The following is a 13,010-nucleotide window of genomic DNA, read 5'->3' on the forward strand; positions in this document are numbered from 1 at the left end:
CCTCCTACTAGCCCCTGCATGGGATATGAAACATGGTTCTAAATCAGCTTTTCCCAAAATTATTTGTATAACTTCAGCAGCCGATACCCCTCTAATCCTCAGTTTTCTTATCTATAAAATAATACAGAGGGAGTGGAGTTTGGAAATAATTTTTTCTTGGGTTACTTTTGACTCTAACTTTCTCTAATTGCAGGAGATAAATTTATTCCCTCTCAACCACAAGTAAGAGGCACTTAGCATGGTGTTTCCAAACCTTATTGCACTTGTGTACTTCCTCTAATTTTTTTGTCATATAAACTTCCTACCTATACAGTTACTGGTAGACATAATTTTTTAAAAAGATTTATTTATTTATTAATTTATTTGGGAGACACAGAGAGAGAGCACGAGAAGGAGGAGGGGCAGAGGGAGAGGGGGAGAGAATCTCCAGCAGACACCCTGCTGAGCGTGGAGCTGTGGGGCTTGATCTCACCACCCTGAGATCATGACCTGAGCTGAAACCAAGAACTGGACACTCAACTGACTGAGCCACCTGGGTAGACATCATTTCTAAATTGATTCACTTTTGTTTTGGTTACAATATCACTGCTATATTTATGCAAACATAGAATCAATGGTCATAATTAGAATTTAAATTTAAAAATGTATTTTTAAAATTAAATATAATAATTATTTGTGTCCCTGCAATAATAATTTTATCCTTAACTGCTGGTATTATAGAAAAACATGATCAAAACCCTAAGTTAAAACATGGATTAAAATCCTAGCTCTTTCAAATCCAAGTTGGAACACACTTTTTAAGCCTTAGTTTTTTAGCAACAAAGTAGAGATATACACAGATAGATAGGATCAAAAGAAGGGCTAACTGGCAAAAGAAGAGGATTCAGAGTTATTTATTCCTTTATGGTATGCTTTTTTTTTTTTAAGATTATTTATTTATTTATTTATTTGACAGAGAGAGAGACAGCCAGTGAGAGAGGGAACACAAGCAGGCGGAGTGGGAGAGGAAGAAGCAGGCTCCCAGTGGAGCAGGGAGCCCGATGAGGGGCTCGATCCCAGGACCCTGGTATCACACCCTGAGCTGAAGGCAGACGCTTAACGACTGAGCCACCCAGGCGCCCCTATGGTGTGCTTTGAGTCCTTTTTCTTGCTGGGTCAGAGGACCTAACAGAAATAAGAGAGAGAGGGAAAGAAAGAGGGAGGAAGGGAGGGAGGGAGGGAGGAAGGGAGGAAGGGAGGAAGGGAGGAAGGAAGGAAGGAAGGAAGGAAGGAAGGAAGGAAGGAAGGGAGAGAGAGAGATTGGGAGGAAGGAAGGAAGGAAGGAAAGAAGGTAGGAGAGAAGGAAAGAAGGAAGGGAGTAATGAATCTTGTCTCTAGCCATGCCTACTGGAAAACATGTTAGAACAAACAACTAAGAGATTCATCACAAACTCTTATTGTGCAAAAGCAACAATTGTGACCTTAAAAAGTTGCATTGTCACTGCAGTTATTTATAAGAACAGCTTATTAAAGTTGTTAATACTTGCTGTAGTTGTACCTGTTTAGCAACAAGAGGGATATTTACAGAAATAGATGCGTAACAGAATAGCCATGAGAGTCTTTTCACTATTGTGATTCAATTTTGACTGAATTATTTTTCTCTGGCTTATGTTTATGGTCCAAAAAAGCCTGGCTCGTAAGGCTTTCTTTTCTCTGATATCTAGTAATTCACTTAGCATCCTTAGCTCCAAGATGTGTTATGAGAACCTTGAGCTAACTTGAGTCTGGCCAGTGGTTCAAAGCTAACTTTGCATATTCTATGTAAATCATCAGCTGGATTTCTCAGCACACATTGCTTAATTTCCTTCCCATTCAATGTTTGCATTTTACCCAACATTACTTTCTATTGAGTATGTATAATGGTCTTTGCCAGTGGTGTAGTCTGTGAGGATACAAGAAACTTTCTATCTTGGGTAACTTCAGATCTGGAAAAGTCAACAGACTTCTCCTGGATCACAAGGCATAGATAATTTTCTCATGAGAGTTATTTTTCCCATATTTGTAAATAAGTACCTCCTCAAAGACAGTCAACCAAGGGTTCCTTTCTGCATTTATTCATTATTTCCTCACTCTTCACAGTAAGTTGGAGTCTGACTCTCAAACTAATTACCAGAATCTTGGCCCTGTTATTATTTTCTGTCTGGTAAGTTACATTCATCAGAGTCAACTGAATTTGAAAACCCTTCTAAATGACCTCTGGAAGAAAACCGCTCCTGGCAATTAAAAAAGAATAATTTGTAATCATCATATATTGACTAAGATCGGTCATAATATTTATAAATAACCATAGAAACACATGACTAACAGGATCTACACAGTTGCTTCCAAACCTCCTTCCAGCACCAGGGGAGTCACATAACACTTATAATCTGAGATGCCAGGTGATGGCAAATATTACTTACATGAAGATAGAGAAACAACCTGCAGGGGTGATTCCTTAATGGGGTTGCTTCACAAGCAGCCTTGCCACATTCACACAGAGTCCTGATGACTGATGATTGATGAGACCTCAGTCCAGCCATGCCTACTTAGTTGAGAAAATGATTTCAGAAACAGCAGAAATATGTGAAATAGAATTTATATTCCATCCTAAAATATAGTGGAGGCCACCTTCATACCTGGAATGGAAGCCATTCATTCAGGATCAAAACGAATGTTGTCTCTGATGACAAAAACCAAGGTGCCACATGAGTGTCATGGCACCAGATGGCTATAGAGCCAAGTGTTGAGGGACTGGTGCTATTTGAGAAAGTTATTTTTTGCCTATAAGTTTGCCCTATGAAATCACATGGGGAAATGCATTGTCTCATGTCACCCAAGTGTGACTTCAGGCAGCTGGAAATAAGGATTGTCTGGTGCTGGAATGTAATGAATGTAAGTTGGCTTTTCACGATCAGAAGCATGAAACCTGTGTCTGCTTTAATACCCTGACAAGATATCACCTGTCCCAAACTCCATCTATTCATCCCATTTCCATCAAACATCCTATCTCCTGGGTTCTAATATAAGTATTGGAGATATGGCCGTGAATACGTAGGATGGTCCTTACTTGAATAGGAAAGTGGTTCCTATAAGTTACTTGTCTCAGGTAATTAATGACAACACTATAAGCATTAGTTAGTAAAGTGTTAAGGATTTATTTGACTTCAGTCGAAATGTTAGTTTGGAAATATCTACTTATGAATAAAGTGGCTAAATTAGAATTCTTCGCTATTTTCTAATTTTCATCTTTCATGACAATAATTCTGTTGGAAGTTTATAAAATCATGAAGCCTTAGAGACAAATTCCCTGTATTTCAGACTATACTCAATTAAAATTTAAATACTTTATATGTTCCTCAAGGGTAGGGGTTCTGAATTTGAATTTTTTGGCTTTTAATATTATATTAGGAAGTCACTGAATAAATATTAAACAAAATTAAACAAAACAGGTCCTTTCTCTTGCTTTTAGAATGATAGCTCAGGCTCTCTGTTTCTTCGTTTGCCACACTTAAGGACTATAAGTTGGAGACAAAATTGATATTGCTCTTAGTTTTAGGATTCTTAAAGACAGGGATGACAGATGCAAGGTCCTTGTGTGCGTGCATGCGTGTGTGCACGTGTGTGTGTGTTATTCATGTTTATTTTCTGAAATGTTTGAGAGTACATTGCAGACATGATTTCCTCTTACCTCTAATCATTTCACTGTGTGTTTCCCAAAACCAAGGACATTCTATGATATAAACACAGTACAATTACCAATAACTGGGAAATCAGCATGTATACAATAATATTATCTAATATGCAGACCTCCTCAGATCTTGCCAGTTGCCCTCTCAGTGTCATTTTTCTGGCCCAGGATCCAATCCAAGAACCTGCACTGTCATGCTCTCTGGAAATAGTTCATCTGCAATTATTGCTGGTCCTGCCCGGTCTTGCATGACCCCAGCATTCCTGGAGAGTACAAGACAGTCACTTTGTAAGGTGCCTTCCATTCAGGCATGATATTCCCTCATAATCAGATTCTGGCTGTGTGTTCCTTATAGGATCCACAGAAGCAAGGCCAGGTCTCTTGGTGCATCAGACCTGGAGAATGGGTTTTGAAATTAGAAACTGGAAATATCAGGCAATGCGACTTGGGGAAAATTACAGATTTTCTCTTTCGGTTTCTTTTCTTATAAAATGGGAATATTAGTATGAAGCCCACATTGTTGCTAGGAAATGACCTAATATGGTAAATGATATAGTGCAATGTCTGGCATGTATGAATTGCTTAACAAATTTTAGTAGTTATTGCCTCTATCTCAGAAGTAGGCTTTCAGAAATTATGGTAATTGATATCTAGGTTCCCTTGTATCTCACCGAGAAAACAATAGAATCCTTGTGATTTGTCGTTAGCTTTGGCAAAACATTTAGGAGGAAGAAGAGGTGGCTGCAATTACTGTTTCAGGTAAAGTTTAGGATTAACTGAATCATTCAGTTCAAGCAGCCTAACCCTGTCCATGATAACTCCTGGACACTCAGGCTTTAAGTCATAATCCAGCAATGCAGTTAATGTAAAATTCATTTCCCACTCGGTGTCAGTGAGCCAAATTTGGATGAAAGGGAAGTGGCAGGATGGAGGGGGAGGTGGCTGACTATTTGAGGAACCAGCTAAAAGACAAGAGAAACACATCCAACCACATTCATTTCATCTAGTGGAACTTTATTTATTTTTTAAAGTTGTGAATTGTCTTCTGAACTAAGAGGAAGTCGTCTTGGTCTAAACATTCTGGGTTTTTTGTTGTTGTTTCAGATGGACGTTATTTTTTTAGGGCAGTTTTAGATTCACAACAAAATTAAGCAGAATGTACAGAGATTTCCCATATATCCCTTGCCCCCATATTATATGCACAACTTCTGTCCATATCAGAATCCCGCACAGGAGTCATGTTCTTTACAATTGATGAATCTGCATAGAGACATCATTACCACCACCCAAAGTCCATAGTTTCCATTAGGGTTCACTCTTGAGTTACATATTCTATGGGTTTTGACAAATCTGTGATGACTTTTATCTACCATTGCAGAATCATACAGAGTCGTTTCACTGCCCCCAAATCCTCTGTGCTCTCTTTATTCATCTCTCCCTCCCCCTGACCCTTTGCAACCATGGATCTTTTTACTATCTCCACAGATTTGACTTTTTCAGAGTCATACATTGTGTAGCCTTTTCAGATTGGCTTCTTGCACATAGTAATTTAGGGCTCCTCCATGTCTTTTCATGGTTTAATAACTCAGGTTTTTTTAAAAGCACTGAATTATATTCCATTATCTGGGGGTACTGCAGTTTATCAATTCACCTACCGAAAGACATCTTGGTTGCTCTCCTATTTTTGAAATTATGAATAAAGCTGTTTTAAACACCCATGTGCAAGCTTTTCTATGGATATATGTTTTCAGATCATTTGGGCAAATACTAAGGACTGTGATTGCTGAACTGCATGTTAAGAGTATGTTTGGTGATGGGCAGTAAGGAGGGCACTGATGTAATGAGCACTGGGTGTTATATGCAACTGATGAATCACTAAAATTCTACCCCTGAAACTAATAATACATTATATGTTAACTAAAAAAAAGTATGTTTAGTTTTGTAAGAAACTGCTAAGTTACCTTCTAAAGTGGCTGTACCATTTTGTATTTCCACCAGCAAAGTAAGAAAGCTCCTGTCACTCCACATCCTCCTTGTCATTTGGTTTTGCTAGTGCCTTGGATTTTGGCTATTTTAGTACATTTCTTTCTTTTTTTATCCATTTAAAAAATAACTTTAGTTTTATTATTATTGAGTTTTAACAGTTCGTTGTACATTTTAGGTAACAGTCCTTTATCAGATGTATCTTTTGCAAATATTTCCCCCCAGTCTGTGGCTTGTTTTCTCTTGACAGTGTTGTTTGCAAAATAGAAGTTCATCAATTCTTTCATGAATTCTGCCTTTGGTGTTGTGTCTAAAAAGTTATCACCATACTCCAAGACTTCTAGGATTGCTCCTATCTTATCTTCTGGGAGATTTATGGTTTTGCATTTTACATTAAAGTCTATGACCCACTTTGAGGTGTGTGTGTGAGGGAGAGGACAGGGTTAAGGTGTGTGTATGTCCAGTTGTTCCATCACCATTTGTTTTTTTTTTTTTTTTTTTAAAGATTTTATTTATTTATTCAACAGGGATAGAGACAGCCAGTGAGAGAGGGAACACAAGCAGGGGGAGTGGGAGAGGAAGAAGCAGGCTCATAGCAGAGGAGCCTGATGTGGGGCTCGATCCCATAACGCTGGGATCACGCCCTGAGCCGAAGGCAGACGCTTAACCGCTGTGCCACCCAGGTGCCCCTCCATCAGCATTTGTTAAAAATGGTATTATTTCTCCATTCTATTGCCTTTACTCTTTTGTCAAAGATTTAGTTTACTATGTTTATGTGGCTCTATTTCTGGGCTCTCTGTTCTGTTTCTTTGATCTATTTTTCTATTCTTTTGCCACTACCACGCTGTCTTGGTTACTGTAGTTTTGTAGTAATTCTTGAAGTTGAACAGTTTCAGTCCTCTGACTTTGTTCTTCTCCTCAATTTTACATTGCTTACTCTGGATCTTTTGCCGCTCCATATAAATTTTAGATTCAGTGTGTTAACACCCACAAAATAACTTGGTGGGATTTTGGTGGATTGCATTGAATCTATATAGGCTAAGTTGGAAAGAACGGACATCTCGACAAATTCCATGCTCTTATCCATGAACATGGAATCTCTTTATTTTTATTTAGTTTCTCTTTTGTTTCTTTTCTCAGTTTTGTAGTTTTTCTTATATAGATATTGTGTATAATTTTTTAAAAGATTTTATTTAATTATTTGCCAGAGAGAGTGCGAGAGTACAAGCAGGGGGAGTGGCAGGCAGAGGGAGAAGCAGGATCCCTGCTAAGCAAGGAACCCAATGCAGGGCTCAATCCCAGGACCCCAGGATTATGACTCAAGTGGAAGGCAGACACTTAACCAACTGAGTCACCCAGGCGTCCTTATAATTTTTTAATTTATACCAAAATATTTCATTTTTGTGGGTGAAAATATAAATGGTATTATATTTTTAATTTCAAATTCCACTTGTTCACTATTATTATATAAGAATGTGATTATCTTTTGCATATTAATGTTGTATCCTGCAATCTTGACATAATTACTTCCAGGAGTTTGTGTGTGTGTGTGTGTCATTTGTTTCAGATTTTCTACATAGATAATCATGCCATCTGTGAACAAAAACAGTTTTGTATCTTTCTTCCTAGTTAGTATACCTTTTATTTCCTTTTATTATTGCATTAGCTAGACCTTCCAGTATGATGTTGAAAAGGAGTGGTCAGAGGGGTCATCCCTGATTAGTTACTGATCTTAGGAGAGCTTCCAGTTTCTTCCCATTAAGTATTATGTAGATTGCAGGCTTTTTGTATTCGTCATTTATCAAGTTGTGGAGGTTCCCCTTTTTTCCTAGTTTGATGTTTGCTTATCATGAATGGGTGCTGGATTTTGTCAAATGTTTTTTCTGCATCTGTTATATGATCATGTGATTTTTCTATTTTATCCAGTTGTTTCAACTTGCATTTTCTTTACCATGATCTGTTTTGAAAAGGCTTGCAATCAGTAAAGAACTTTCCATATTAAGAGATAATCTTTAAAAATATCTTTCTTGATACCACCGAATTTCTCTGTTCTCTTTTTCAGGAACATTTCTTGAAATCAGTATGGCTGTTACCATCTCATCTTTGCCTCTCATTCTATCCCTCCCTCTCCCTTGAAACTATTCTTGTCTAGGTGGCTGATGGCCTCTATCCTGTCAAATCCCATGGCCATTTCTCTTTCATCTTCTTCATCTCTTAGCAGCACTGTACTTTGTGGGCCATTTCCCTTTTTCTAATTCATTCTTAATGTTTATTAATTAAGTTCCAAGACTTCAAGCTTAATGAGAGCAAAGTTTTGAACTGTTTTTATTTCCACAATGTAGAATGATGCCTGGTATACAGAGTACAGTATGTTTTTATTGAACGAATGAATTTTCTGGAGTACTGTTGCAGACATTATTATACAATCTGTTTACTCAACTCTACTTCACATAGTAAATCATTGTCATGAATTTGATCAGAAAGACTGAGATTGCCAGTAGCTTACTCAGGAGATGGAAGGAAAACTAACATTCCCTAGGTGTCTGGCACTGTTCAAGGTCCTTTATGTGAATTAGGTCATTTAATTCTTATCCATGAATGACTTATGGTTCAGATATGTTTAAAATTGTTCACAAGATCACATAGACAATGCATATAAATATATGAAGACTTCTCTGCCTACATACATTCTAATAAAATGAACAAGGACCTATATCTATTGCTAACCTCTTCAGGGCCATTCTTTTAAGATAGGGGTCAGGAAACTTTCACTGTAAAGGGGTGGTGCCTTGATCTTGAAATTCCCAGCCTCTTTATGGGTGTGAGAAATTAATTTCTGTTGTGTGTAAGCCACCAGTCTATAATATTCTATTATACAAGTCTGAACTAAGACACCATATTAATGGTTAAGTTTTCCAATCCATAAATGCAGGACATCTTTCCATATTTAATGTCACTGGTTTTTGATAATTAGGAAATTACGTGTAGGTAAATGGTAAGCAGAATTAAGTTTGTTCACAATTCTTTATGCAGTTGTATGTTCACAATTCGTTATGCAGTTGTATGATTTTGGTTATGTGATTAGGCTTTCTCAGCCTTGATTCTGAAATCACTAAAAAATGCTGTCTTACTCTTTGTTTACACCTACAAATCTGGAGGCTGGAGACTGGTGTCTTAACAAATTTTAGCTCTAAATTGTTTATTTTATTGATGGGGGGACAAAGGGTGGAGGAAAAGTGCTTTCTGTATTCTTCCTTTCTACTACTCTACATTTTTATTTAAGGAGAAGTGGAGTTTTGGTTGTGATTGTGTATTGAGAAAGCAATAATTACTTCTTTACACAGTCTCAAATTTGTGTTTTCAGGAGATATTAAATGTGGGAGACATACAGGGATCCAAAATCTATACTTATAAACAGCTGAAGTATTTTGACTATGACTGTTCCTGCTACTCAAACCACAATTATTAGAAAAATCTTACTGAAAACGTCTATGCCTTAAGTGCCATGCTAAGGGCATATTATATTATATTCTCACAAAACCATATTGAACATGTATTATTATTATTATATTCATTTTAAGTATAAGAAAACTGAAGCATTAAGAAATTGACTTCTCCAAATTTAGACAGCATTAACATCTGAGTGAAGATTCAAGCCAAACTTTATATACAATATTCTAAAACCTGTGTATTTTCCATGTGGCATACATGATCGCATTGGTTGAGTTGAGACATGCCTGCCACTTGTTACACAGCATCTTCAGGGGGCTACTAAAAGGAGCAACAGCCCTTTGCTTTTTTACTCTTGTAGTTTTGCCCATTTGAGATTGTCTCCTTCCTCTTTAAACATCCGTGCCAATTCATCTGCTAATACCTTTTTTTGGGGGGGGGGGTATTTTTGTTTGTTTTTCCTTCTGGGTGATTCTTCAGTCCCTCTGAGCCACGATTATAACCCTGTCCTCTGACCTTCTGTGGACCTGAGAACTTGAAGGGATCTGTGAGATGACCTCTCTGAACCTCCTCGTTTTTCACATTGAGAAACTGAAGCCCAGTGGTGTTAAGTCGTAGAACTAAAGATTGGTTGGTTTTCAGGGCTAGAATTCCCAACATAGTCCTTCTATGATATGTTATATCTTCCTTAAATAAGACAATGTAATGTGTGATCATATATTGTCTTCTCTTATTTTATGCATGTGGGGCCTTCTTTTCTGTAAGCAGCCTGTGATGGCCACCATGTCAGCAACTTCCTCATATCTGCCATAGCACTTCATTATTAGAAATAGGCTCTCATCCGATGCTTGTAGGATTAAATCTTGTGTCCAAGAACAGATTATCACAATTCCAAAGAGAATGGGTTTTAGTATAAGACATTTTGTTATATGTGAGTCTGGATCTTCCCAGCCAAGCCTAGGAGGTACTGGCTGAGCATCGTACTAGGCAATGAGCTCTGTTCGTGACTGATTCACTATTTACTCATGTGCAATAGTGTAGAGAGAATTACTCACAAGTAGATTCCAAATCTTGGGCAGTGAATATACATTATTTTTGCTATAGCTTGGTATACATACAGTTAGGACAACACCTGTTAAATTAAATTTGTAGGTTAGTGGATTGTATGATAGGAGGAAAAGAAGAATGGCAATCTTTGTAAATAAGAGGTAAGAAGCATAACATAAAGTTACTAATGGTTATCTTTGTACTGGAATAAACTAGAATGTTGCTAATAGGTGCTTTTATAGACTTAGATAAGCATGTCTGCCCTGCAATCATGATTAGATTATATTTATTGCTAGCTTGTTTGAATGATTTTTTTTGGTCTTTTAGTCCTTTTAAGCATGTTGCCCAAAGATTCATTATTTGAAAAGATATTACAGTTACCAAAAGCAGGAGACCATTGTTGTAGCTACTGGTTTATCAAAGATTGGTTGTGAAAAATATAAACAAAAATGTTTTTAATTCAGTCTTGATTAGAATGTGAAATATAACTGCAGGAAAGCCATGAACCTCAATCAATACTTTAATAAGAAAATATGAAATAATATAAGTCAGAACTTGAACTTTCTTTTTTTTATTTAATTTTTTAATTATGTTATGTTAGTCACCATAAAGCACATCATTAGTTTTTGATGTAGTGTTTCATGATTCATTGTTTGCCTATAACACCCAGTCCTCCGTGCAATACATGTCCTCTTTAATACCCATCACCGGACTAGCCCATCCCCTTACCCCTCTCCCCTCTAAAACCCTTAGGGGGAGATGAACCATGAGAGACTGTGGACTCCTAGAACTTGAACTTTCTATTACATTGTGTTGAAGAATTAAAGAAAGTTTAGCAACTAGTCAATTTTTTGGTACCATAATATTAAAGTTAGATCTACACTGGTTATGTATCTTGTCAACCTGAAGTTGAGTTTCTGAGTTTATTTGCTAAAAAGGTAATTTTCTTAATATTGAGAATTTTTTATTATAGCTTGAAGAATGATTGACTTTAAAATTGAGACTGGATGTTTGAGCAAACCATATGTGTCAGGATGTTGATTGTAAAATTTATGTTTATTTCCTTAAAGGTGTTAACTCTGTCTGAGATATAAATTTTCCACACCAAGCTTGGTGATAATTAGGTGCTTAGGACATTATCTACCTCTTATTCCTTCTTAAAATTAGAACCATATCTATAAACATATACCTCTGTATGAGTCAATTTTATAAGTAAAACTTGTGACTCCAATTATTGACTTGAAATCAGGGCAGAGTTATAATTTTTTATGACAATAGGATTAGAACTGAACCTGATTTGGTCTAAATAAGAGTCTGCAAAGGAATTGACAAGAATAGCTAACTGTTATTGCTGTCGGGTGGGCTGGCTCCAGAACCTGTTCTCAACTGTTATGCCATATGTATTTTCTGAGTAGGCATATGTGAGAAAGGTGAAGAAAAGGAATGAGTAGGTAGTGAACAAATCTTCTACAGACCAAGGAGACTCTGTCAGGATAAAGGCAAAAATTAGCTGTCAGATAACATGTGATTGATTTTTAGCAAGATAATACTAATGTGTTTTATAACAAAGACTTGGATAAATAATGAATGAATCATATTTAGATTTTAAAAATTATCTTATGCATTCCAAACTTTTTGCTAGATATATTCAGGCATGATTGAGCTCATGTAAAAACTAAAGATGAAGTGTGGTCATGATCTTCTCTGTGTAACGTTCAAGACTGGGAAGTTGCTAGGAAAGCATTTCATTTGATGAATTGAGAAAAATGCACAGCTGAATGTCAAACTAGGAGCAGAATTTTATTAAGGTCTTTTTTTTTTTTTTTAGATTTTTTATTTATTTATTTGACAGAGATAGAGACAGCCAGTGAGAAAGGGAACACAAGCAGGGGGAGTGGGAGAGGAAGAAGCAGGCTCATAACAGAGGAGCCTGATGTGGGGCTCGATCCCAGAACGCTGGGATCACGCCCTGAGCTGAAGGCAGACGCTTAACCGCTGTGCCACCCAGGGGCCCCAGAATTTCATTAAGGTCTTAATGAGATTATGTGTGTGCACACTTCTATGTGTCTGTGAGTACACAATACATAAATATGATCTATTATTGAGGTCTAAGAGGTCTTTCATGATAATACAGGATTCAAAGATAAATAGTAAATTTGTCTATTTGACTAATGGGCAAACATATTTAGAAAGTGAGAGGTTTTTGTTTGTTTTCAAATCCTATGTAGTAGCTTCTATTATTTGATCAGTTTTTCTTCTCTCATTGTGTTTTTCTGTTTGGGTGGAGAACACTGGCCTGTCATATTGATTTGGGGCGTGGCTATGTGACTTGAGTTATCCAGTGAAATTTTTGCAAGTATGACAGCTCCCATAGAGACCCTAAGAAAGATTAATGTCTCTGTTTCCCAAATGGGGGTATATAGGTCCTAAACTTGACCTGCATTTAGAGCAGGGGTACTGTAGCTAATCCCCTGATCCATTAGCAAGAAGTAGGTGTTTGCTGTTCAAACTGCTGAAATTTTCTAATAGTTTACTGCAAGCAAATATTTAGTAATATAGCTAGTACTTTGGTAACTAATTTTCAGAAATTATTGATCCGTGATAAAATTTATTATGAAGATTATTCTTTGCACAAGAATATATTTTTAGTTTTCTTTGCACCAATGAACAATCTTAGATTGAATAGAAACAGAGTTGTTCGGCCTTCTGGCAACTTTAAGGAAGGTCTTACATGTCAAGACGTATTCAGAAAAAAAAGATTGGAAATGTAATAACGTGTATAGTTGTTGATTCAGAATGAATTTTCTAAAATAACAAAAAT

Source organism: Ursus maritimus, unplaced genomic scaffold (genome assembly GCF_017311325.1).
Source record: "Ursus maritimus isolate PB19 unplaced genomic scaffold, ASM1731132v1 scaffold_22, whole genome shotgun sequence".
In the NCBI taxonomy this organism is placed as follows: Eukaryota; Metazoa; Chordata; class Mammalia; order Carnivora; family Ursidae; genus Ursus; species Ursus maritimus.